The 24,100-nt window shown below is 44.7% G+C and overlaps 1 protein-coding gene across 1 annotated transcript in view; it reads left to right on the top strand.

The window, feature by feature from the left end:
* LOC126527971 (uncharacterized) overlaps positions 1 to 23,853 on the top strand; it is a 245,051-nt gene extending 221,198 nt beyond the window's left edge. Inside the window, exon 7 of the mRNA XM_050175815.3 lies at positions 23,842 to 23,853. The gene's annotated coding sequence lies outside the window, so the exon portion shown is untranslated. The remainder of the gene's footprint in view (positions 1 to 23,841) is intronic.
* The last annotated feature ends 247 nt before the right edge of the window (positions 23,854 to 24,100 follow it).

Raw genomic sequence — 24,100 nt, 5'->3', positions numbered from 1 at the left:
GCACAATCAAAGCAATATTTTAGTGGTGCAACACTACACTTATTGGCTCCTCCAAATTGTATGTGGTGACATGCTGTGCCTTGTTTCATTCTACTGTCATTTACACGGAACATAAGGTGAGTTCAAGCGGCTCCTCGAAAACATCCCATCGTAACTTGTATTATTTTTGTTCGCCAGTAAACACCCACTACCTCGTGTAATGTCTCAACAAGGGACCTTTCAGGAAATAAATAAATAAATAGAAATGACTAAATGCAAAACGCTCTGATTTCTTATTCTAATGCTCTTCAGTTGTGATTGGTACTGCAAGCACGAGTATTTAATATCTGCAAATAATTACTGGCTTTTTAACACCAAAACATATGATTTTAACTGTATTTATGTGTCTCGAAATGAGAAAATATTTGGTATTCGTAATCGGCGCCTTTCAGAAACTTCGCTACTTACGCAAGTGTACATAATTCGTAATTTGCTGAGCAGGCTCAAAGCCTGCCTACAGCAGACCGATAAATTTTTCGGAGCCCGCAATATGCGAAGAACCAAGCAGCGCTATGCAAGCGATTAATGCGGCAGCCGTATGGAGAAATAGTCGCAGCACCTTTCGATTTGAGGCTGTGGCCATAGAGAAAGGTATGCTGTGGCGTTCCCTGACTGCGGAGAAGTTTTGTTACTGTTTCGAAAAAAGCTATTTCGTTCCTAGATACACATGCTTGGAAAAGCTTTGTGGTCGATGTTAATTATGCACGATTAAATCAGGATTCTGTTATGCCTCATAGTTGCGCGTTCCATTGGATTGTAGCGCAAATGCTCGGTGCAGCTCGGCAGTGTATGTTCGGATTCTTAGCAGAAGACACGCATTGATGTCTCAGCCACGGCTATTCGTATTTCGTTCTCTAAATACATAATTAGATGCATAGAGAAATTAATTATAGATTGAACTTGAACTTAATAAAGGGGGGAAATTACGCAGAACTATTACGTCAAACTTAGAACTTGCATCCACAAAAATCATATAGACAAAAATATGCCAGTGTCGTCTGCTGTCAAAGTTCGTTGCCAACCTTGAACACGGTTGCTCCGCCGAATGGTTGCCAGCTGTCAATAGACCGCGTCGTCCAATAGGAATGCGCATGCGATCCGCTCGTGCGGATGGAGCACGGCTGCTCCGAGGCGGACGGACGGAGTCGGGTGTCGTCACAGCAAACATGGCGCTTGCTCGAAGCGAAGCGGGGGCGCGAGGCGTAAGCTACGGCCGCGCCAGAAACAGTCTATTTTTTTCTCCTTTTTGTGATTTTTACTAGAGATATGTGGCACCCACGGAGATAGTCATCGGAAGAAGCAAGCCGGTGTACCCTTCCAGGCCTCATCAGTGCGTGCGATCGCCAACAGAAACAGACGGAGCGCAGGAAGTGTGTGTTGTGTTTACGATAGCGTCTGAAGAAATATTTGAAGCCGTCGACTTCGTGATTTTTTGTTCCGTGCTTCGCGTGCGTGTCGCAAACGAGAAGTCCATCACATACACGTGCATTCTGAGCAGCAGGACACATGTTCAGTACGTGGCGAAATAAGTAGCGTCCGATTAGCGTACCCAGCGAACACGATTGGTTTCTGTTCTGTGTATTCGGATTGTTGCCGCGAAGTGGTGAACGCCAGCCCTTCGAAACTTTCAGAAGTAATGATACGATCAGTAGCGATAAGTTTTTATCGCCTCGTTATCGCTGCCATTCTGCGTGTGCTATACTGCGCGTGAGCCGTTTTGCCGGCTGCGATGCGCCGAGGTGACCGCGACGTTCGAGCTGTGTTCTTGCTGTCATGAAGTGTGTTCGCAAGCTACAAACCGTGATATGCATGTGCGATGTGTCGCAGCGTTGCTGGGTGTAGAAGTGCTCGTTCTACGCGATGTGCGTTTGCTCAGAAGTGAACTGTGCAGAAGCGTTGCCGATCGCGTTTTCATATTTAGTACCCTTACAGATAAGCCCTATCACACCGGCCTTTTCTGCTTCGTACATCTATCGTTTGTTTCAAAAGTTGTTACTGCATGGTTGAAGATGCTTCTATCGGTGGGGGGAAATTAGGGAACATCATAATAATTGCATACGTCAAGACGTTCAGCGCTGTCGTGAAATGTGGACGCGCCTAAGAGCACTAATGTCATGAATGCAAATTTCTGGCAGCCTTGATTTTCATAATGTGGACACTAGTGTGAAGATCAAGAATTTCTAGATTTCATGAAGTAAATTGCTTTATATTTTGTGATGCAAGCGGCTTACATAGGCAAAAATCTGTGCTGCTTGTTTTTGACTAGTGACTAAGCACAGAGTCTGTTTGTGAAGACACAAGTGGCATGGTAGATGAATATGTTATAGGTAAGAACTGGATACTACCTTCTTATTAACTAAAAATTTTACATTTGCTGACAAAAAGCACTATGAATGTAAAAATGAACACGTAGGACGAGTTGTAACTAGTAAGTGTCACAGGTATGGTGTTATATAATATTCTGCTAGCAGCCAGCAGAACTGCGTGAAATAAATATTACCCAGAGTTCTTTCTTCCTCACTGGCCAGCCATGGTCACGTTACTAATGCAGGCAGAATTGGGTAAGCGAAAGTTTGTGATTACTTTGTTTATCCACCCTATTTGATTATCTGGTTTGTGTTGCCTGTTTTGTCACGAGCCTTCAGTTTAAAGCAAACAATAGCACAAGTACCAGCATTATATGCCTGATAAGTGCTTTATTTTCTTTCCTCGTGTTCATTCTGCCAACAGTCATTAGCAAATAATGTGCATTAAACTGACTTGGGCCTGTAAAGTATGTCCATTAAATGTTTTTCTTGTGCACTTTCATCTGCCAGTAAGTTTACTGCTACCTATCATTCATGGGTGTGGGATGTTGGACGTTATAAGTGGCTATCTGACTGATCTTTATTTTGAATAGGCCACGGTTCCACACATTAACTGAACCGTTTTCAGCTGCGCTGCCAGACTATAGAAAGGGGCACCTCGCCTCTTGTCATTCTTTAGCATGTTCATGGCCACAGTGCATTGTCCCTGAGAAGTCAGCTGCTATCACAATATAAAACGTGCCTATTGGCTGCTATGAGTTTATCCTGAACACGAATTTTCACAGTTATGTAAGCATTAGTTATGTGACCGAAGCCAGCCAATGAACACGAACTGCTGGCAAAATTTTCAAGTTACTCTGCAGGCAGAGTGTCTGCTCCCTATATTATGTTAGCCACACTGTTTTGTCAGTGTGCTGAACTGTTCTTTTTTGACAGAAATTTACTACCCAGCCAGACAAGATATTGCCAAGCCATCAATTTTAGGCCCGTACACATGGTCACTTCTTTATTTTATGATTTTCTGGGCATGACAGCCATGGCTTAACTTATGCACGGAGCTGCTGCATGTGGGAAAAGAAATCACTGCGTAGCTAATATGAATTAGACTGGTACAAAAAAATTATTTATCTTTATGGCTTGTAGTATAAGTGGTGCTGTTCATTTGATGCACACAGTAACATGTGAACCCAAATGTATATGTACCTTGCATTTATGTGCATGTGTGTGTGAATAAAACAGCACAGCTTCTAATATCAAGGCACGTTGCACCAACTATACCCATTAAAGATGTTGTAAGTGGTAGTCAGCTGATCGTATTGAAATTTTATCACATGGTGCAGTTACAACATTTCATACCTGTATGTAAACCTATTTAAGAACTGTATTCACTGCATGCGAGAATTCATGTTTTAGGCCAATGCAGTACCTGGGGTAGCAGCTTTTTAGTTAGCTTTTGCCACAGCTCATTAGAGGGATCTTGTTGATTATGCCATCCAAACAACTCATATAAAGGTTTGTGTTTAGTATACCAGCAGTGAAATACTGAATGCAGCTGCAATTCTTTGTATACTAGTGAGATTAATTCCACTGCTCATTGTTCTGTAACGTGTTGTTCTTCAGTCACACATGGTGACAGTATTTGGCGTCATGAGTTCTAGGCTATTTTTCACATGGGCCTTTTGATGAAGTGAAATCTGCCTCTTCAACAGTCAGTTTAGTGGAAAGCCACCACTGAACCAATAGCTCAAAGGCCAATTCCTGCATGCTTTTCGCCAATTGGGTAGTGCACGGAAACTATGTGTGATACATCACTTCAGCTACACCAATAATCACACAGCTAAGCCTGTCACATATAGTTAAGTCATTGATATAGGCAGAGGAAGATGATTTACGTATGTAACAGTTACTCATCCCTTGAAATGTGAATGACCCAAACCTTCGCGAGCATATCAGTCACAACCATCCAGCAGCACAAGTGGGAACACTTGTGCTATCATAAACGAAAACAAGTAGAATAGTACCACCGTCTCAGCTGGTTTGTTGTGATTACCTTGCCTGCAAGTTTCTTGTTTATATTGGATAGGCTTCCTACTTCCTACAAATAGCTTGTATACATATTTGACCTGCACCACAAAGAGCTGATGTGAAAAAAAAATGTGTACGCCTTAGTGTTATGTTGCTTTTCATGGTGTCTCAGTTTACTTAATACAGTTTTGAATTTACAGATTGCTTCACATGTTTATAGCTAAAAACCACTGAAAACTACTTGCATTGTGACTGCGAGGTCACAACACGAGGATTTGTGTGGTATCCTTCCTGTTCATCGGTGTGTCCTTGCACTATAAATGTAAAACGTCACACCTGCAAACCTGAGCATCCACCCTTACATTTCAAACACTTTTTTGAATGCTCGGCAGTTATGCTTACAAGCACATTGTGACAGCAAATCTACACCACCTTAATTTAAGTGCGATGTAAAGGGTTGTTTGTGCATATCCAAGCTGTTCTAGCGTGCCTGCAGGGATACAGCATTGTCCAGTGGCACCGTATAGTTCAGACGTAACAGTGAACTAGTAAACAAAGCGGCTGATAATACTAAGCTGACCCATATGTAGGAGCATTATATTATCTAACCCACACGCAAAGTTGCTTTCAGTGTACTGAATAACCTCAGCTTTGATTTGCCAAGTTATATGCTGAAACAAAGTCTGTACAATGGTGAGAAATGTGCCAAGGAATGAAAAATTACTTGTGATGTGTGGATTTGAATAGTAGATGTGAATGCATACCCAATTCACCAGTATGCATGTTTTCTTTTGGAACAATTTTACATTTGGCACAGAGGCTGAGCCACTACGGCCTCTTGACTGCAAATTTCTGTGCTCTCACAGTGCTAATGGGAGTATCGTTCATTTGGCTACCCAAATAGTGAATAGGTAATAGAGCACTACAATCTTTCAGTTTTACGCATAACACCTTGTGCATTATTCACAAAACTGAACCTAAGGAACTATTCGCTGGTTTGTTATGGAAATAAAAAAATGACAATGAATGTTTCCTCACTTTTTGTGTGGCCCTGTCTTCTGCCCTACGCACCTTCATTTCATTGTCATGTGCATGTTAAAACAGCAACTAAGTAAGAAAGACAAACACAAAACTACTAACTACATCAACCTTTTCACACCACAAGAGGTCACTGAACTCACTGCTAAGCTACATTGATAATGTCGGTTTGCTTTCAAATAAATACAGGCACTGGCCAGCTGTTTATCTTATGCTATGCATTTTTTATTTTCCTAAAGTATGGCTGTGCATGAGCTAGCAAGGTTGTTACCACATAAATACATAAACAACATGCAGCTCATGCCCAACTAACTCATATAACCTGATTAGAGCTTATTTTTGATATGTAGAGCAATCAAAATAGAACACGCATGTATGATGCCGACAGTATCAAACAATCTCAAGTCGAACATCCTTGTTTGGTGCCATGGGTGAGAGAGGGAGCATGCCTGTCAACGTACTGCTTAATTTTGTGCGCTTTGGTAATGTTTGCACATTGTTGAAATGTTAAATTAGGTATGTTAAGTAGTAAGGTGGCAACATATTGGCTAGCCAGGCTGGCAAGAAAGAATGCAATTGTTTGATTTCACTCAAAATAAGTTTTCTTATCAGCAATGTAAATTATATGCTTTCAAATAAGTACTCCCCTTGGAAACATATCTCATGAGTATGCATATATTTGCATAAGGTCACCGCTATACATACATATTGCTTTAAGCCAGTCATAATGAATTGTACATTCACTGCTTAACCTTCAATTCCTTGCTGCATGAAGTTAACCACTTATTCATAACTTTTTTTTGCACACGGTGAGAACTTAAGTCATCGCTGAGCAAATAATTTAAGGAAAAGGCATTCCATGAATCCAACTGCTTTAAGCACTCTCTTAAAATTGGCAGAGTGAAAAAAAAAAAAAGCACGAGCCAGCGTATCAGCAAGCTGTACTCGGAGCCTCACACGCGTGCTCAATGATAAAAAGGTGCGTCTTGGCGACCTACGCAAATGCATTCCGCGACAGATGTGGGTGTTCCGTATTCTTGCAAGCTGTCACTAGCACTACAGAAACCGCGCTTCCGGCGACACTATCAGTTTCGCGTGACGCAGAACGCAGCACGTTGGATAATTAGAGAGGTTTTGTTCAACCAGCCAAGGCAGCGCGCACTGAAAGTAATCATCCGAGAATACGTCGCGTGCTGCGACGTGATGCGATTGCAATACATCTGTAAAAGGTGGCGCAGATAAGACGACTGTGCAATGTTTCGAAGAAGGATGACAGTGCCAATGCAACACATACGGCTGCAGAACAGAATGTGGCAGCCTAGAGTCGCATTTTCACCGGAACGCGGAAACTTGAAATCAGATCTGCAAAAATATGCCAGTGTCGTCTGCTGTCAAAGGTCGTTGCCAACCTTGAACACCTTTGCTCCGCCGAACGGTTGCCAGCTGTCAACAGGCCGCGTCGCCCAATAGGAGTGCGCGTGCGTTTCGCTCGTGCGGATTGAGCGTGCATCGAATTTTGCGACACCTTCCGCCTTTCGGGCTTCCGCACGCGGCCGGACGAGGGCGGAACGGACGGGCGGAGCGACCATGTACGGGCCCTAACGAAGTCGCGCCCTAGTGTGACCGGCAGTGTTCGGAGCTCTTCGACACCTCCTGCGCTGGAGTAAAAACATGTCCCGTTTCACGCCGGAGCCGCTCGGCTAGAACGCATCATGCTCTAGATTGGGCTGTCCTCCAGCAGTGCACTGAGTTTGCGTTGGTTATCACATTCGGAAAGAAAAGAAAAGTCGAATTTTCGCACAAAAAGCGAGGCATTGTTTGCGATAACAAACTATTATAGAGAGCTATACGAAGTAAGAATAGTAGTTTTACATAAAACTACTTTTAAGAAGACCTTGGTGTGGCTTACAAAAAACACTTTGTTTATAAAGTTCACCATCGAAGATGCGCGTTATGTTCGTTAGGATTGCCGGATGAGGTTGTTGGTGCTGTTGCACTGGCCATTATACGATAAGCTCCAATACTTGGACCAGGGCCAACTAGCGGCCGTGGAAGAATAGCTTTCAGTTCCGTAAAATACACCTTATTTACAAGTACCGACACGTGCGTGAGAAATACTAGGGACGACTTTGTCTAGTGACCCGACTTTGTTGTTGTGTTTCGTTTGTCTCTATTTCGATCAATCGTGCGGACACTCAAGGCCCGTTTCTGCCGTCTGTGTCGCCGTGAAGTTCCGCATAAAGTCCAAGGGCGATAAAATCGTCGCCGCGCGCCGTATGCTGTATGTGCGAAGGAAAGGGCGCGAGGGTGAGGCGACGATCGCGGCTCAATCTCGCCTACGCAAGAGGAAAGCGGAGAGGAAGCGCGCCGGCTTGCGTTGCGCCCAAGGCTCCGGAGGGAAGGGTAGTGGAAAGCGAGTGCGTTATGCTCCGGGTGGCCCGGGAGGCCGCGCGCGTCGGCCCGGGCCGCTGTATTCTGAAACCCATCTGCGGCGGGCGCAGAGTCCGCCGCGTGCTGTGCTTTCGCAGCTTATAGTTCGCGTTGATGCGAGAGGCAGCACGAAGGTCAACTTGCGCGCTGCTGCGGCCGCGTTTCCTCACTCCAGCGTTTTGATAGCGAGTTTCCGCGGTTATCGAGCGAGATGTGTTGATGTTTGCTTGTGCGCGCGTGACACTATGCTTGTTAAATTAGTTAGCATGCCTATGTTTACGAGCTTATGTCTGATAGAACTACTATTATTAGTTCGTGTAGCTGTCCACTGATTTGCAATCGCAATCGGTGGTTCGCCTTCCGGGCGAAGCTGCGACCTTTCAATCTTGTGTGCCTGTGCGATCTAAATGTCTTTGTTTATTTTTGATTATTATTTCTTTTTCTTAAAATAAATAATATTGTGACCTAAAGGTGATATGGAATAGGCGGAGGCCTACTGCTTACACCTCCAGTTAAACCACATTTGACCCTACCTATCTATCGCTGAAATAACGCCCGAACTTTGCTGGTGTAGTTGAATAAGCATACATCATGAACTCCCCCACCCCCCCAAGAAAAAAAGCAAACGGAATACGAACTGCTAACCGTTCCGCCCGAAGCGGGTGAGGTACTCGCTCATATGTGTCGTGAAGACCTAGTTTTTGTTTCATCCAGAAGACCGCACGAGACCTCGACAGAATATTTCACGAAGAATCTCCTCTGGGGGTTGTATAAGTGATACCTAAGCATTTCATCGTAGCGACGTAGCGTTTTGTGGTAATATGTTGGTGTGTTTCATAGATTGCGAGAACGACCACGAAAGAATCGTGAAACGGAGAAGTACGGTCGCAACACTTAGCTGTTACGTGATGCCGGCACGAGTCGACGTAGAAGAGGCGAGTAGGAGAAATGTTCACTCGTGTTATAGATAGCACGCAGCGCATGTGGACGTGGGATGAAATGACGAGGGAGATGCAGCAAATGAAGGAAATATATGCAACACTTATTATGTACACTGTCTCTTGTTGGTTTGTTATTCGTGGATTTGCTGTTGATCTTGAAATTGGGTTGTGGTGCGTTTGGATGCTGCCGCTGCTTTGTGGAAGATGCGCACTGGCCGATGCGTGCTTTAGTACATGACGTAATTGAAGAGTGTCACGTTGGGTAGACCTCATACGTAGACGGGGTCAATGATGCTGCCTCCTCTCGATGTGGGGACTGCGATGTCGGTGACAAGTCGTAGTCGGAAGAAATCGTCAAGGTAATCGGGAAGCCAGTTGTTAGCTATGGAGGCGTCGACGTTAAAGTCTCCCGCCACAATCATTGGCGTCGTCTTTTCTATTGTGGTATTGTGGTGGTGAAGCGAGACCGAGTGGTTTTAGTTGACGAGCGATGTGTGCAGCGAAAGCTTCATCTTGGTTCAGCTCTTTGGCGACATAAATGCGGCGGAAGGGAGCTCTTAAAATAGTTTGCACTCTTTGAGGCGTATTTTGTCGCACAAGAGTAGTCGTCATCTGTCTTGCTTGCGTTTCCTTCCTTTAACACTGTGAGCCTGTTACTTCCAGGTGACGAACGGCATACGCGTTATCAGCGTTACATAGCATTCTCGACAGGAAAGTAGCGAGCGCAGATTTTTCAAGAAAGGAAACGCGAGCTAGACGGATGACGATTATTTCTATGGGACGAGTAATCCCTAAAGGGTGCAAACTTACTTAGGGTGAAGTGTTCAAGCCGTGACTCTCCCTTCCCCCTCCACCACCTTCAATGTACCACGCCTATTCCTTCCGCTGAGTTGTTCTGTACTGTTGTCCCATTGTGTGGCCGCAGCATTTGTCACGTGAGGACTTGGTATAATCTCGAGGCGGAGGCAGCAGCCACGCTACGCTTGAGCAAGGCAGACATGTTGCGCAATGCATTTTTCTGCAACACGCACGTTTCATGACTGTAGTAGAATTCATCGTACCTAATGTCATTGTGAGTTTTGCGTGACACAGCAGCTTATGTTATACATGTTATACGCTCTTTAGTTTAATTATCCTGCACTCTAGGCGAAATTCGTTCGGTGTTTAGACGAAAAACGTGCAGTCCGACGAGCGTCTTAGTGCGCGGAGGACAATGCGCTATATCATCTCTGCAAAGAATTGGCTGCACACTACTCCGGCGTTTCGTACAAACCATAAAGTTCACATAGCCTTTGTGAATTGAGGTTAACGTATTCTGGATACCCGTAACTCATATAAACAGTGCTTTAAGTTGTTAGCAATCTTTAAAAAAAAATCGTGGCACATAACGTGATCGCAAGCCAACAGTACTGAGCTAGAAGGCAACCGACTTCAGGTGTTGCAGACGCGGCTGGCGGGCATCGGCACCGTGAAGTCGACGCTTGGCTGCTCCAGGAAATCGCCGAATCCTGTCAATGGGTACTGCCAAGACACCATCGTGAAGTGCTGCTGTATCATAGAAAGGAAGGCACAAAGGAAGGCACGTTGCTTCGAACGCTGATGCGGAGTGGTTAAAAAGATCACACGCGCGCACACAGGCGCCGCGCACACTACTGCTACAGAGACGGTTACTGTGTCCAAATTATAGCGACATCGGGTCATGAGACCGGGCAAAGGCCGCGCACACTTTCAAGTTCCAGCGATTGCCACAGAGGGCCAACAAATCAACCGCGGAGCGTTCCAGCATTAAGCGCGTAAGTGGAGCTACTGCAATTTTTTTCCGTTGGAGACGCTCAACGCGACTAAATATGAGATCCATAAATGTACATACATATATTTACCGACAAATATAGTTAACATGTCATTTTTTAATAAAATAAGCAGCCCATTATTTTTATTGGATTCTGTTATTAAAAATCTGTGCTTGATTACTTGAACAAAGGTTTGGCACCTCAATAACGTGTAATAAGCAGCGGTCCACTGGTATCGATTGCCGCCCGCGTGGTTTATCGATTTGTGCGGCGGTAATATTTGCGAACGGGGTGGTAGTTTCTTTTGAGCAGCATCACTCTGTTGCGCTTTAACCGGATTACGTTAATATATCAGCCAGTTTATGCGTTCAACATTCGATAGCTGCACCAGGCGAACATGTTCAAAGGCTCCGAATTTTATCAGTTGTGGCGTTTCACTAGCATAATGGCTACACGGCTTCCGCCGTTAGTGACCTGCCGCGTAGTGACGTGTTTCTTGAAAGAAAATGTGCTAGCTAGCTAGAATAATGACTGTTCGATTCAAAGATCGAATAAATGAAAACATTATTCGATTCGTTATTCGAAAGTTTCGAATATTCACACACTCCTACAATCTTGTATTAGTAATTGTCTGTTTTTCATTGTTGTATTATTCTTCATTGTCTTGCTTGTTGCCATTGCATGCGTTTGTAGCCCTCCCTGCCAGCACCACGTGTATGCAAATTCATAAAATTTTGGATAAGCACATACAAGCAAGCCAGAAATTCACAGGAAGATGAAGGCTTGAAGTGATTAACTGTGGTAGAACTAGAATGTTGCTGGAGCGAATTAATGTTTCAACGAAGGAACTTGTCTACACCTGGGAAAGACTGGTCTGCCCTGAAAAGGACGAGTCCTCTTGTCGATATGTTGCCTCCAGCTCAAGTATGCTGACAAAAGTGGCCTGGACTGAGGCCGCCAGCTTGATAATCCGCTAAGCAAGAATATAAAGATTTATCTCGCTCTCGCTCTCCAGCCACAATAATGTTTATTTGACCACAGTTAATAATATAAACATATATGAATACAAAACAGTGGCCAGTGCAAGGCAATGTCTCAATGTGCAGTTACAGCTATTGACTTCGTTGTGCCTTTCAGACATGAACAGTGCTGGGAGCTGTCAATTTCCGAACAATACGTGTAAGAACTACTAGCTTAAAAAAACAAAATGTTTGTTCCGGTACCATAACCGTAACCATTAGCCAGTTCTTTTTTTTTTTTATGCGTATGTCAAGAAGGTTTTGTTTGAGCGAGCTTCTGCATAATAACTATAATGTACATTTAGTATCTTTTGTGGTCAACGCACATTGCATACATATGCGCTAATGCTTCATGATCATTAGGGTCCGTAAGACTCAAGTTGCTTAATTCTACTAAAGACATTCGCAAACTAGCTTATCTAACATTTGTTCGACCTCAGCTTGAATACGCCGCATCCGTCTGGCCTCCCCATCAAAAATACTTGATCGAAAAACTCGAATCTATGCAGAATAGGGCTGCGCGTTTTATTTCACGTTGTTATGACTATAACAAAAGCATAACGCAAATTAAACTGGACCTCTCGCTACAGCCCTTGCATGATCGTCGTGATATAGCCCTGCTATCATTATTTCATAAATATGTCCATAATACGGCACCATCAGCCCTGCCTCTTGAACCTCCTGATTACAGGTCACACTGGCTGTATAATCAGTTCAATTTCATGCGTATCTGCAGAAAGGCAAATTCATTTAACTACTTTGCTCTTCCAAGATCCATTCGCCTTCCGAACAATCTTCCTAACGTCATCGCTTATGAGAGTGACCAGGAAAAATTTCGGCAACTTCTAGCAACGCATTTTTCAAAGTCTACATAATCTAACGTGTTATTTTTTCTTGAGTTTCCTGATATTATTGTGCTACTACCCCTTAAATACTGTTTATTATAGCCAAACATTGTCTCGCTCGCTCTGTAATTCTATTGGTTTTATTTTACTTTGTGAAAATTTCTTGTTCAATGACCTGTCGCGTTCTAAAGCATTCGGTTTGTCTTTTGCACAATTTTTAACACTACACTACTGCATGTTAGCGCATTTCTTACATTGTATTTTTGTATATGTATATGTACTCTCCCCCCTTACACAATGTCTCTAGGGGCCTGTAAGGTATCTTTAATAAATAATAAATACAGTCTAAATTTACAAATATAAATAAGGCAACATGACACTTGACAAACTATACCAACAGGAATTACATAGGAAAGGCGCACACAGATTCTTATGTAAATCTAGCTGCCAACCCAAGCAGCAATTGCTTGCATACAGCCTGACAGTACACGTGGGTGCAGAGAAGCACCCCCTACCATTAAGAAGTAAAAATAACATTAAATAATAAAAACAGGAAAGCAATGCAGCAACATTAGTAAAAGAGCAAAAAGCTAGACCTTCCATGCCTCGGTACTGAGCACTGGGACACCTTTTCCCTTGGCAGTGTTGAGAGCCTTAAAGGGAAACTGAAAGGTTTTCCAGAAAAAATGAGTGAACATATGTACATAATGGTTTTCAACCCTCCGAATTCGGATATCGTATCGAAATTGAGCGAAAGAAAGCGCAAATATATTTTATTTCGACCAAAAGTCCAGCAGCGGACACACCCAGCTCGCGCGTCTCGTTCCCGCCTGTGATTGGTCGGGCACCTCGTGACGTCAACTCTAGTAACCGACCGCTGCCGCTACACATGAAGCGCGGTGGCAGGTAGTTTGGTGCTGCTTTTCTGAGACGGTAATGGAAAATTTAGAGAGATTGCGCTTTTCTGAGGAGTTCGGCGTTACTCCCTACATGTACGAGCCGATTGCGAAGAGCCGGCCTCTCGAAGAAGCAAACGATGCTGGTGCGAGCAGTGCTTTCGAAGCGAACGAAAGAAAAGTCTTGGGATCTCCTCGTGTTGGAAATGCTCTTTGGTGAGTGTTTTTTGCAAAGCGATCTAGTGATCTCGCCGATCTTTCGCCAATCTAGTGAGCTCGTTTCCGGTCAAACAACTGTAGTGTTGTGTTCCTGCATGCCTCCTCGTGGAACGTAAGCGGGGATGCGATCGTCGGCATTTGTGCGCTGTCCAAAGCTGTCGGCAATCTACAAAGACGGTTTAAACGCGTGAAAAGCTTCCCGGTTCATGCAGTACGTGTAGTGACCTTCATCTGTTGACTACCACGTTGACTACCACTCACGTTGATTACCACTACCGTTGACTACCACGCACGTTGACTACCACTCTACATACACGCAGACGCACCAACAAAGGAATGCAGGGTCGATCGAAGCAGATTACGATGGCACGCACGCAGAAACAAGCGCGGTCAGGCACGGTCGCGGACGCTGCGAAGGAACGAAACACTAGAGTTGACGTCACAACACCGCGGTTTCCGGTCTCCGCTCGTATCGTCAGCGTCAGCAGCAGCGCGCGGCATTCGACGGGGGGCGGAGCTACAGCGCAATTTCAACCGACGATTACGTCGCTCCTAATTGAAAAAAAACCCCAAATTTTACCTACATGGTTTATAAGGTTCCCGCATCCGTATATGAGCGTCTTATTGAATTCGACAGACTCTTCAGCTTCCCTTTAAGACATGGAACCAATGCAAATACTACGTTGCCTGATAAAGTCGACTCCGAAAAGCTTATAATACTCATGGGATGATTCATGCGCGCATCAGCATAAATGCTAAGATTATCAATGTGCATTCTAAATCTGTTTGCCCTACATGTGCCTCTTACTCTACTCTACCACCCTGATGACTGCAGTTTCATCTGTGTTTACTGAGCACCTGAAGACTAGCTGCCCTCGTATTAAGCGCTGCCACAGGCTCGGTAGAGCACGCACTGGTTACATTCGTCCCATCATTCTTAAGCTTTCTAACTTCAGCGACAGAACCGAGGTTCTTAGGAACGTTTCAAAACTCAAGGGCTCAAATTTCGTCATTAAAGAAGACTTCTCTTCTAGGGTTCGGTTAATTCGGAAAAAAATCTGGGATGCATCAGCCTCTTTTCGAGACAGCGGTTCTGTTGTGAAGTTGAGAAACGATCATGCTTTCATTAACAAGGTTCGTTATAACTGGGATGACAGTTCAAACTCATTAGTAATGGCACCCACTCGACGTGTTTCTTCTGAGTCTGGCCATTTGACTTCCGAGCCATCCACTTCCTGAATTCATCATGGTCGTTTTGAGAACCTTGTTGTCTTGAATATAAACGCTCGTAGTATTGTTACAAAATTTCCTGATTTATTGTCCCTTATATCTATTCATTCCCCCCATGTTATCGGCATCACAGAGACTTGGCTGCACAATGGTATTTACGAATCTGAGTTCACTCCACCCGGTTTTGTTGCCGTGCGCTTAGACAGGGTTAGCGGTACTGGTGGTGGCGTGGCACTGCTTATCCGGTCGGATCTACGATTCTCAGTCTTGCCTTCTCCTCCAGAAACAGAATCCGTGTGGTGTAAAATTTACCTTCATAATCGGTGTACTTCATAATCGCTGTGATTAGTGTTATATATCGTCCCCCCGGCTCTACTCTTGATGTTCTTCATGCTGTTTCAAATTTTGTGAGCGAGATCAACATTGCTTCGTCGAGTTTTATCTGTATGGGTGACTTCAACGCCCCTGGCATCCACTGGCCATCATTGTCTGCAGTCGGTCGCGACACAGCTATTTGTAAAGAACTAATCAACATTTCCTTGTCCTTTGGTCTCACCCAGGTTGTTCCTAGCGCAACCAGATTAAATTCCGTCCTTGACTTAGTTTTTTTAAGCGCTAACCTAGCCGAGCGTGACTTTTCTTGCGAGGTAATTGATGGTATTTCAGACCATAAAGGCGTTTTAGTGTCACTCTCCTGTCCAATTTCTAAATCCCCCTACACGTTTACTAGTTTCCCTGATTTCACTCGTGCGGACGACAACTCCATTACTGATGCCTTATCTCATCATTCGATACGTTTAGTGCACTTGCAGACAACCAGGACGTCAACTGCCTTGCTAATTACTTTGAGCGTCTTGTCAAATCATGTATCGAATGTTTTGTGCCCATCAAAACTAAGAAAAGAAATTCTAACATTCCATGAATGACTCGTGATATCTTGCATTTGTCCCGTCGCGTTCGAAGGTTAAGGCGTTCCAGAAGAGGCACTGATCCCATGGCATTGGATAGATTTCTTAAGGCAAAGAAGGAACTCAATCTTATGTTGCAAAATGCCAAGGATTTCTTTTTTTGCATTCGCCTGCACAATTTGTTAAGAACTAACCCACGAAAATTTTGGTCTTCTATTTTACCTCGCGATGCTTCATCCACTTCTTTCAGAATAGATAATGACGTCACCAACGACCCGGCGGTGATGTCCGATGCATTCAACAAGTATTTCCAATCCGTGTTTGTTTCCGATAACAACTTTATCCCGACACTTACCAATATAGCTTCTTCTGAAGCAATCAGTGACGTTGAGATAAACTGCGAAGGCATCCTCAACCTTATATTAAACCTGGATGTTAAGAAATGCACCGGTCCGGACGGGATACACAACGCGTTCCTTGTTCGTTATTCGTTGTGGTCATCAAAATATCTGTCAGTCATATTCAGAAAGTCCTTATCATCCTCTACTGTACCTTTTTCATGGAAGTTAGCCAAAGTGCTCCCTCTTTATAAATCTGGAGATAAGCAGTGTTTGTCGAATTACAGACCAATTTCACTGACGTCACAGTCATGCAAAATGTTGGAACACATCATTCATAAGCACATCACGCTCTCTCTGGAATCAAATAATTTACTGTCTAACATGTAACATAGGTTTAGGCGCCGTTTTAGCACGTTAACGCAGCTAGTTGAGTTCACGCATGACATTTCATTTAACCTTGACGTAGGCAACCAGGTTGATGCAATGTTTATAGATTTCTCGAAGGCATTTGACACCGTTTTACATTCTAAACTTATTGCTAAACTTAATGCTGTACTGAATAATCCTCATTTGGTTAACTGGATTTTAAGCTTTCTCTCATTTCGCTCCCAGTTCGTCTCTTACAGTTCGACTGACTCCGCTACTGTTGATGTGACATCAGGTGTGCCACAAGGCTCCGTCCTTGGGCCGCTTCTTTTTTTATTATACATAAACGATTTGCCACTTCACTGCTCTTCTAACATCCGTCTCTATGCTGATGACTGCGTTCTATATGAAGTGATTAAATCTTCTAATGATCATTATCGCCTTCAAGAGTCGTTTTCTAGGTTCTGCGATTGGTGTAACACTTGGCAGATGAATATTAATTTCAATAAAACCGTTCTGATGTCTTTCTGCAACAAATTTTCCCCCTCCCTTTTCAGTTACTCGTCCAATGGCCGCACAGTAGATAAGGTGTCTGAGTATAAGTATCTTGGTGTCATTTTTACGCATAACATGTCATGGTCCAAACACATTGACTACATATGCAGTAAAGCACTAAAAAATTAGGTTACTTGAGGCGAACGCTAACCCGATCTCCTAAAGATACAAAGTTACTAATGTATAAATCTCTAATCCGCCCTGTTCTTGATTATGCATCTGTAGTTTGGAGCCCGCATAAGCAGTTAGAGATTAATAAACTAGAGGCTATACAGAAAAAAGCTGTGCGATTTATATGTCATCGTTACGATCGAGACTTTTCGCCCTCTTCAGCACTTTCTTCCTTGAATCTAAACACGCTCTCTTCTCGTCGCCGTGTCGAATCATTAAAATTCTTGCATTGCATTGTCAATTCTTTAGTTAGGCTCTCAAATGATAATTACATTAACTTCGCGCCGGGATCATCAACGAGAAGACATCATGACCTAAACTTAATACCCTACTACGCACGTACTAACGTGTTCAAATTCAGCTTCTTTCCCCGCTCAATCGAAGACTGGAATTCATTACCTGGATCCATTCGCTGATGCTCATCCCAAATTTTTGCAACCGCCATCCCAGATGCATAATCATGGGTATGGGTATGGGCATAATCAGGCATGGGAATGCCTGGCAGCATTTGTATAACTTCTTGTGTATTCTTTCATTAGTGCTCTTTTGTAAAAGTGTTCACTTGTATTTTTGTGTATTTTCCTTTCATCTGTGCTCTTTAAAAGTGTTCACTTGTGTTTACCGCTGTATACTCCAATGCATTTTCTGTTCATTTTCTTAACCCACTCCTGCTATAGCGCAAATTGCGCTGCAGTATGTATATATAAAATAAATAAATAAATAAATAAACCCCAATCAACAAGGATTATATCATTTTTACATACCTGCGCACTTGTGCAGTCACGTAGAGAATCAAGCACTAAAAAAAATATAGGAGTTTTACGTACCAAAACCAAGGTCTGATTATGAGGCACACCGTAGTGGGAGACTCCGGAAATTTGTATCACCACTGGTTCTTTAACGTGCGCCTAAATCTAAGTACACGGGTGTTTTCGAATTTCGCCCCCATGGAAATCCAGCTGCTGTGGCCGCGATCCAATCGCACGACCTCGTGCTTTGAAGCCCAGCACCATAGCCCCTAAGCAACCATGGCGAGTAGCTAAGTGCTTAAGTGAAGCTTTGTAAGATGCTGGACTATGCAAAGCAAATTAACAAATTAGTCCGATGCCACAGCAGATTTAAGCACAAGTACACAACAGGAGCGCCTGTCAAATGTCTCAGGTTCGCACAAATGACAGGAGTCCGGGAACAATGATGTTCAACTAATTTTAGTAGAAAAATGCCTTTGAAGTTTATGCACTAAGTACCAAAAAAACACTGCTTTTCACTTATAAGCGTCTGAATCCTATGACATGTAGGCCAGCTGGCAAAACATCACAAACGGATTTTTCTGAGTGTGAAGCAGATATAGAGACAACCAACATTCCACTTCCTAGGAAATACCTATTGAAGCAATGGCTTCTAAAAAAACATGTGCCACTATCGAAATGCAAAAAAGAAAAATGCAAGGAAAAGATCACATGAAAGAAGTTCGGAGCATCAAAATTAGGAGAACACTACCTGACTTGCCTGGCATCTCGAAGTTAAATGCGCCATTAAACCTAATGGAGGACAACTTGTTATACACATGCGTTCTGCCATATCTTCCATATTCAGGAAAGACTAAAAGACCATAGTAAATCTGATACTTAAGGACTTGAGCTTACCGACGTTACACAAATAATAAAAACGATTTCAATACACGGGTGAAAGCAGTCCTGCCTCATCTCATAACATCATTCTCGCCGTTTGCTCCCCTGTGCACCACGTAGGCGCTGCGTATTAAGACATCGTCTCAATGTTTAGTGCAGTGCCTTTGTCACTGGCTAACCACAAATTAAGTACTAATAATGAGGTGCATATATCAGCATTAGAGTGTTCTCTTCAGATCCTACCTTGCGACTGATGAGACAGCACTAAACTGCAGTTCATTACAAGAGCATGGACACCTACATAAATAAAGATTTCTATTGTATACACACAACAAGTGCCCAGTGTATTTATTAATCTTTTAACTCATGAAGAAAGACGTACGTTGTCCTTTCCATTCATTAAAGGGGTGTAAAGATTGACAAAAAGCTCTTATACATGTATGTGTTTTCTGACCGCGGTCGCTGAGAAGAAGGTTCGGGAGCTGCCTAATGCCAGGTCCCTACTGCAAGTTTTGCCGCAACGCTTCAATCAAACGCGGTCAGGTATACGCAATGCATTTCGGTGAAGCATACCAAGAATGAAAAGGGGCCGCTGGCACGGGATATAGTGCGATACTGGAGGCGCGCGCCGTCATATTTCCGGTAACAGTACAAGCGCAGATACGCCTAGCAAATGTGCTGTCAGGCCTTCAGAGCTGTTTCGGACGAGGCTGTGGTGATTTTAGCGCTTGTTTCGCCCACCTAGCCAGCCCCTTATATAATATATGGTAACGGGAATTAGGCACGCGTTCCTTAACTATATACAAACGCGCACGCGCCTTGGAATAACTAGGAACCTGTACCACGTAGTCGATCAGTATTGCTGTAGAGGATTCACAAGTGTATATAAACGGCTGTGAAATATTGCACGACGACGTTCATGTTTTTTAGCGTAATATACAAGATACGAAATATATTTCAATTCAGAGAATTGTTTCCGTAAATATTGACGCAGTACAATGCTTTGCCAGTGTCGCCGTACAAATGTCACAATGATGTACGGCTAACAAAGTGCTCAGCGACGCCGAGTTTTCTTGCTTTCACATGCAAAATAGAAACAACTGAAACCATCAACTGTGTCGGTTCCCACGAATCTCCATGAAGAGTGCGATGTGCTCAACGACGCTAATGAACAATGCATCGGCACGAGGTAACTCTTCGAGAATAAAGTCATAAGACAACTCACTTTCTGAAGTATCTCGCTGCGACTGTGACAATTTAACATGCTACCGTCGTAACAAAACGACGTAAACTTACCTAGGACTTCGCAGCGCCAGCCGCGAATTCTGCCAATTCTGTCGTGTCAGCTCGGCTAGGGACGAACCGAGCATACAATGTTATCTCGCGTAGTACCTATGCGAAGACAAATCTCAATGAGCGGAAGTTTGGCCATGTTGGTATTCCATCACTTTTACGTTTTAGAGCAAGAAAAGGGACGAGAGACAGAAGAACGACGCGGACACATCGCTAACTTCCAACAATTGTTTTTCTTTTTATTTTACGAAGCGGTGCGCATATATCTCAAGGATAGAAAGTTCCCACATTTCTGCTTCGCAACCACTCCACCTCACGCATGCGCAGAAAGAAAGGTTAAATCCAATTCAAGTTATCCGCAAAAGCCTCACGCTGGAGCCCGCGCTTTGAGCACATTCCCAGTATGTTCTAGGTCAATGTACAGACCGCTGAGTCACAGGCTTTACTCCCAGTACCAGCGAGAGGAGGAAAACGATTCGGCGCGCATAATTCCAGGCTACATTCCTCCTCGCCGCCGAAGCGCTCTTTTTCGAGCTTTATCTGGACACATTGCCGGTAGTGCGCATTGTAGCGGTTCTAGGAGGCGGCGCTGGTAATCGGCAGTGGACGCAGCGTTACGTCATCGTGCGAGGTTTCCCATCGCTTCGCAACAAAGTTCGAAGCACCGTGCAGTGGTTTGTGTTACGAGCAGCACTAGACAATGGCGTTTTGGGAGTACACGCTGGCAGGCTTCAACGATTTTTTCGAACAGCGACGCGTCGCCTTCGCGGAGCCGATGCCGACGTGCCGCATCTGTAGCATCTGCGGCCGGCTGCCTTCTAGCACGGTGCTGTTGCCCTGCGGCCACGCATTGTGCGAAGATTGCCGAGGCGAAGTCATCGAAGGAATGGAATGCCCCTACGATGGAAGAGCTTTCACGGAAGGCCAACTTGTCCGGCTTCGCTTCCCGCTGTCCAACCTTGAGCAGCTGCGCGTTGTGTGCGTGGTCGGCGGTAAGAAATGTGCTACATTCGCTGGGAAACTGTGCGAGCTGAGAGAACACCTGCGCCATTGTCGCAGCGGGGAGGTGAAGTGCGCCATGTGTCACCTATCCATTGCACGCGACGTGGCCGTGGATCACTACAGGCAATGCTGCGACGCGAACGCTCCACGACATTCGGCGAGCGACGCGCGAGTACAAAGGGCCCTCGAAGAAATCCGAGGCATCAGAGAAGATCTCGAAAGCCTTCGGCAACGGGCGCCGGACGATCGTGACGGCGTCGACGATCTTGTGAACGGCGCCAACGGATTAGTTGAGAGACTGGCCAGTCTTGACCGTGCACTATGCGAGGCGCAGGAAATCGCGAACGGCGTCGACCGAGAGGCTGTTTCTCTTCAATCAGCGATGAAGACGCCAATAACTTCAGGGCCATTTCGTGCAGCGTCAAAGCCGGGCGTGTTTCACACGATTTGCGAGTTCACGAATGTGTACACCGCACGCGACTCCCTCTCGCAGGACGTGAAGGAACACAGGATATATACTAAGGTCTACATGCTAGGTGGCTACACCTTTAAGCTGGATTGCACATTCTCTTCGTCGGGAAGTAAAGGCAACGAAGACGTGAACGTGATGTTCGGCTTGTTTCTGCGCGACGGGGACTGGGATGATAACGTTCAATGGCCGTTTTCGAAAAAGGTATCAATGGTCATCGCGCACCCCAGAGATGAGACCAAGGACATTAGGCTAACAATTCCCATGCAAGGATACAAAATAGTGAAAAAACCGCTCCCTGGTTCTTGGAATTGGGGACAGTCGACGGAGAAGAAGAAGTGGAATGAGATCGAACTTCAAGGCTACGTTGTCAAAGGCACCCTCTACGTCAATGTGGAATTTGAGTGACACAGTGATTGATACTGTTATTGTGCGTTTGTTTTGTCGTTTTTCTATCCCATTGAAGTTGACTGATTTAGTGGAAGCGATGACCCGTCCGGCCCCACCGCCGGAACTACGGAGCTCGCTTCTATCATGTTTTGTTTTCATTCTTTTTTAAGGCGAAGAAACCCTATCTCGCTGTCTGAAGCCATTTTTTTTAATTATTCCAGACATTTTGGTATAGTTGCATGGTGTTTACTTGTCAGATGGAACATTCCTGGTTAAGTTCGCATCAATAGGTTCCTTCAGATCAGTCCCAATTCCATCGCCTTGTTAATTACGAATGCTTCTGCTATTCGCATACGGCACTCAATGCCGGTTCCACTGTTGGGCAAGTAGAGTTGATGCTGTTCAATTTTTTTGCTGCGTACGTTGCCCCCATTGTAGCGTTTCTCTTCTTTTTTTTTTTTACAATAAAGCAAGTTGTGCAGCGGACCTTCTGTATATGCCGTTCGGCTGGTGACGTTTAATAATGCACTTAACCACCAGCCGTGCTTGACTGTCATGGATTTATTGCAGTAGCAATTACTGACTAGTTATAGTGGGGATATCGGGAAGTGTACTGGAAATAAATCTGCCCCATCGTGGCAATTTGGGCCTGCTTCTATGCCATAGTAAACAATGGTTTTGAATAGCTCAAGTCAGTGGGGGAGTGAATAATATCGGAAAATATAGAGCGCTCTGGCTTTTCCCTTATTCTTCTCCCGAGCACTTGCGCTATTCAAAACCTTTACTTAATCGTTAGGGCTCGGTCCGGGTTCTCGCTTCGCTTGGTTCACATTCAGCTCCGGAGCAAAAAGTGTTAAGCTTCGATCCGGTTCATGGCTTCCGGAATCGTTTTATTCGGTCTTGAAGAAAACATTAGCGTACAACCATTATCCAGAAAGTATACTGTCACGTTGTGCTCATATATACATACATCCAATAAACATTAATGTCGGGTATTACGTGCAAAAGCGAAGATTTCGCTATAAGGCACGCCGTAGTGACAGACTCTCGGTTAATTCTGACGACCTAAGATTTAACGTGCGCCCATAGCACGGTACACGGGCGTTTATGGATTTCACGTTCATCGAAATGCTGCCGCGGCGGCCCGAATTCCATTCCGCGCACTCGTGCTTAGTAGCGCAACTCCTTAGCCAATATACGGGGCCTTTTAAATGCGTGAGTGCTTCTATGCTTACCTAACGAGAAAACTGTCCCTCCGTCCCGTAAGACGACCGCTTTCTAGATAGCGCCCGCAACGGCGAGCGAATTCACCTTCGTGGTGCCTCTCGCTTCAACGCCAACGAAGCGACCGAGAACACAGCGCGCGCGGAGGTCTCAGCACACGCCTCCCTCTGCCAGTTTCGCAGATTGTTTTCAATATACGGGCTCGCGCGCATCTCTTCAACGCAAACTAAGCGGCGAGAACACAGCGAGCGAAGCTAACAGCGGTCGGCACTCTTGTCTGCATCTGGGTGCAACCACGAGGTCGCGGGATGCAATCTGGGCCACGGCTGCCGCTCTTGGATGGATGCAAAATGTGAAGAAAACCGTGTACTTTGATTCAGGTGTACGTTAAAGAACCCCCGCTGGTCCAAATTTTCGGAGTCACCCACTATACGGTGTGCTTCGTAATGAGATTGTGGTTTCGGCACGTGAAACTCCATAATTAAATTAGCCGCAGATCGTCTTCAAGGCGCGGCCCGTGCCGCGGTGTCATCCAAAGCCACCACCTGACTTCGTTTGGTAACGGTTCATATTGCTTAGACAGGTATGGATAAGGCGCTAAAGAGCGATAATGGCTTACAATGATAGGAACATCATCATCGCGCCTGCCGCGGGCATTGCAGTACTTGCGTCATCCATGCTCCTTGCGCCGCTATCCGCAACAGTTCCGTGTTGCCGCAGCGCCGCCGTTTCGACTGGCCTGGTCAAGTTCCATAAGTTTGATAGCGACACCCGTCTGCGTGGATATGAGCAAATGGAACAACGCTTACGCAACTCAGACAACTGACAAATGAGGTACTCAGTGATTTTTTCAAGCTGCACCAAATTTTTTAAATTTACATGTGGCAGATAGGACAAATATAATCGCTGATGTGAATTACTCGATGAGGCGGCCATTATTTCCACAAGAAATCGAAATGCTGAATTGAATGA

The sequence above is a fragment of the Dermacentor andersoni genome, chromosome 9 (assembly GCF_023375885.2).
Source record: "Dermacentor andersoni chromosome 9, qqDerAnde1_hic_scaffold, whole genome shotgun sequence".
Lineage (NCBI taxonomy): Eukaryota > Metazoa > Arthropoda > Arachnida > Ixodida > Ixodidae > Dermacentor > Dermacentor andersoni.
The sequence above is the reverse complement of the archived record's forward strand: the minus strand, read 5'-3'. Positions and strand labels throughout refer to the sequence as shown.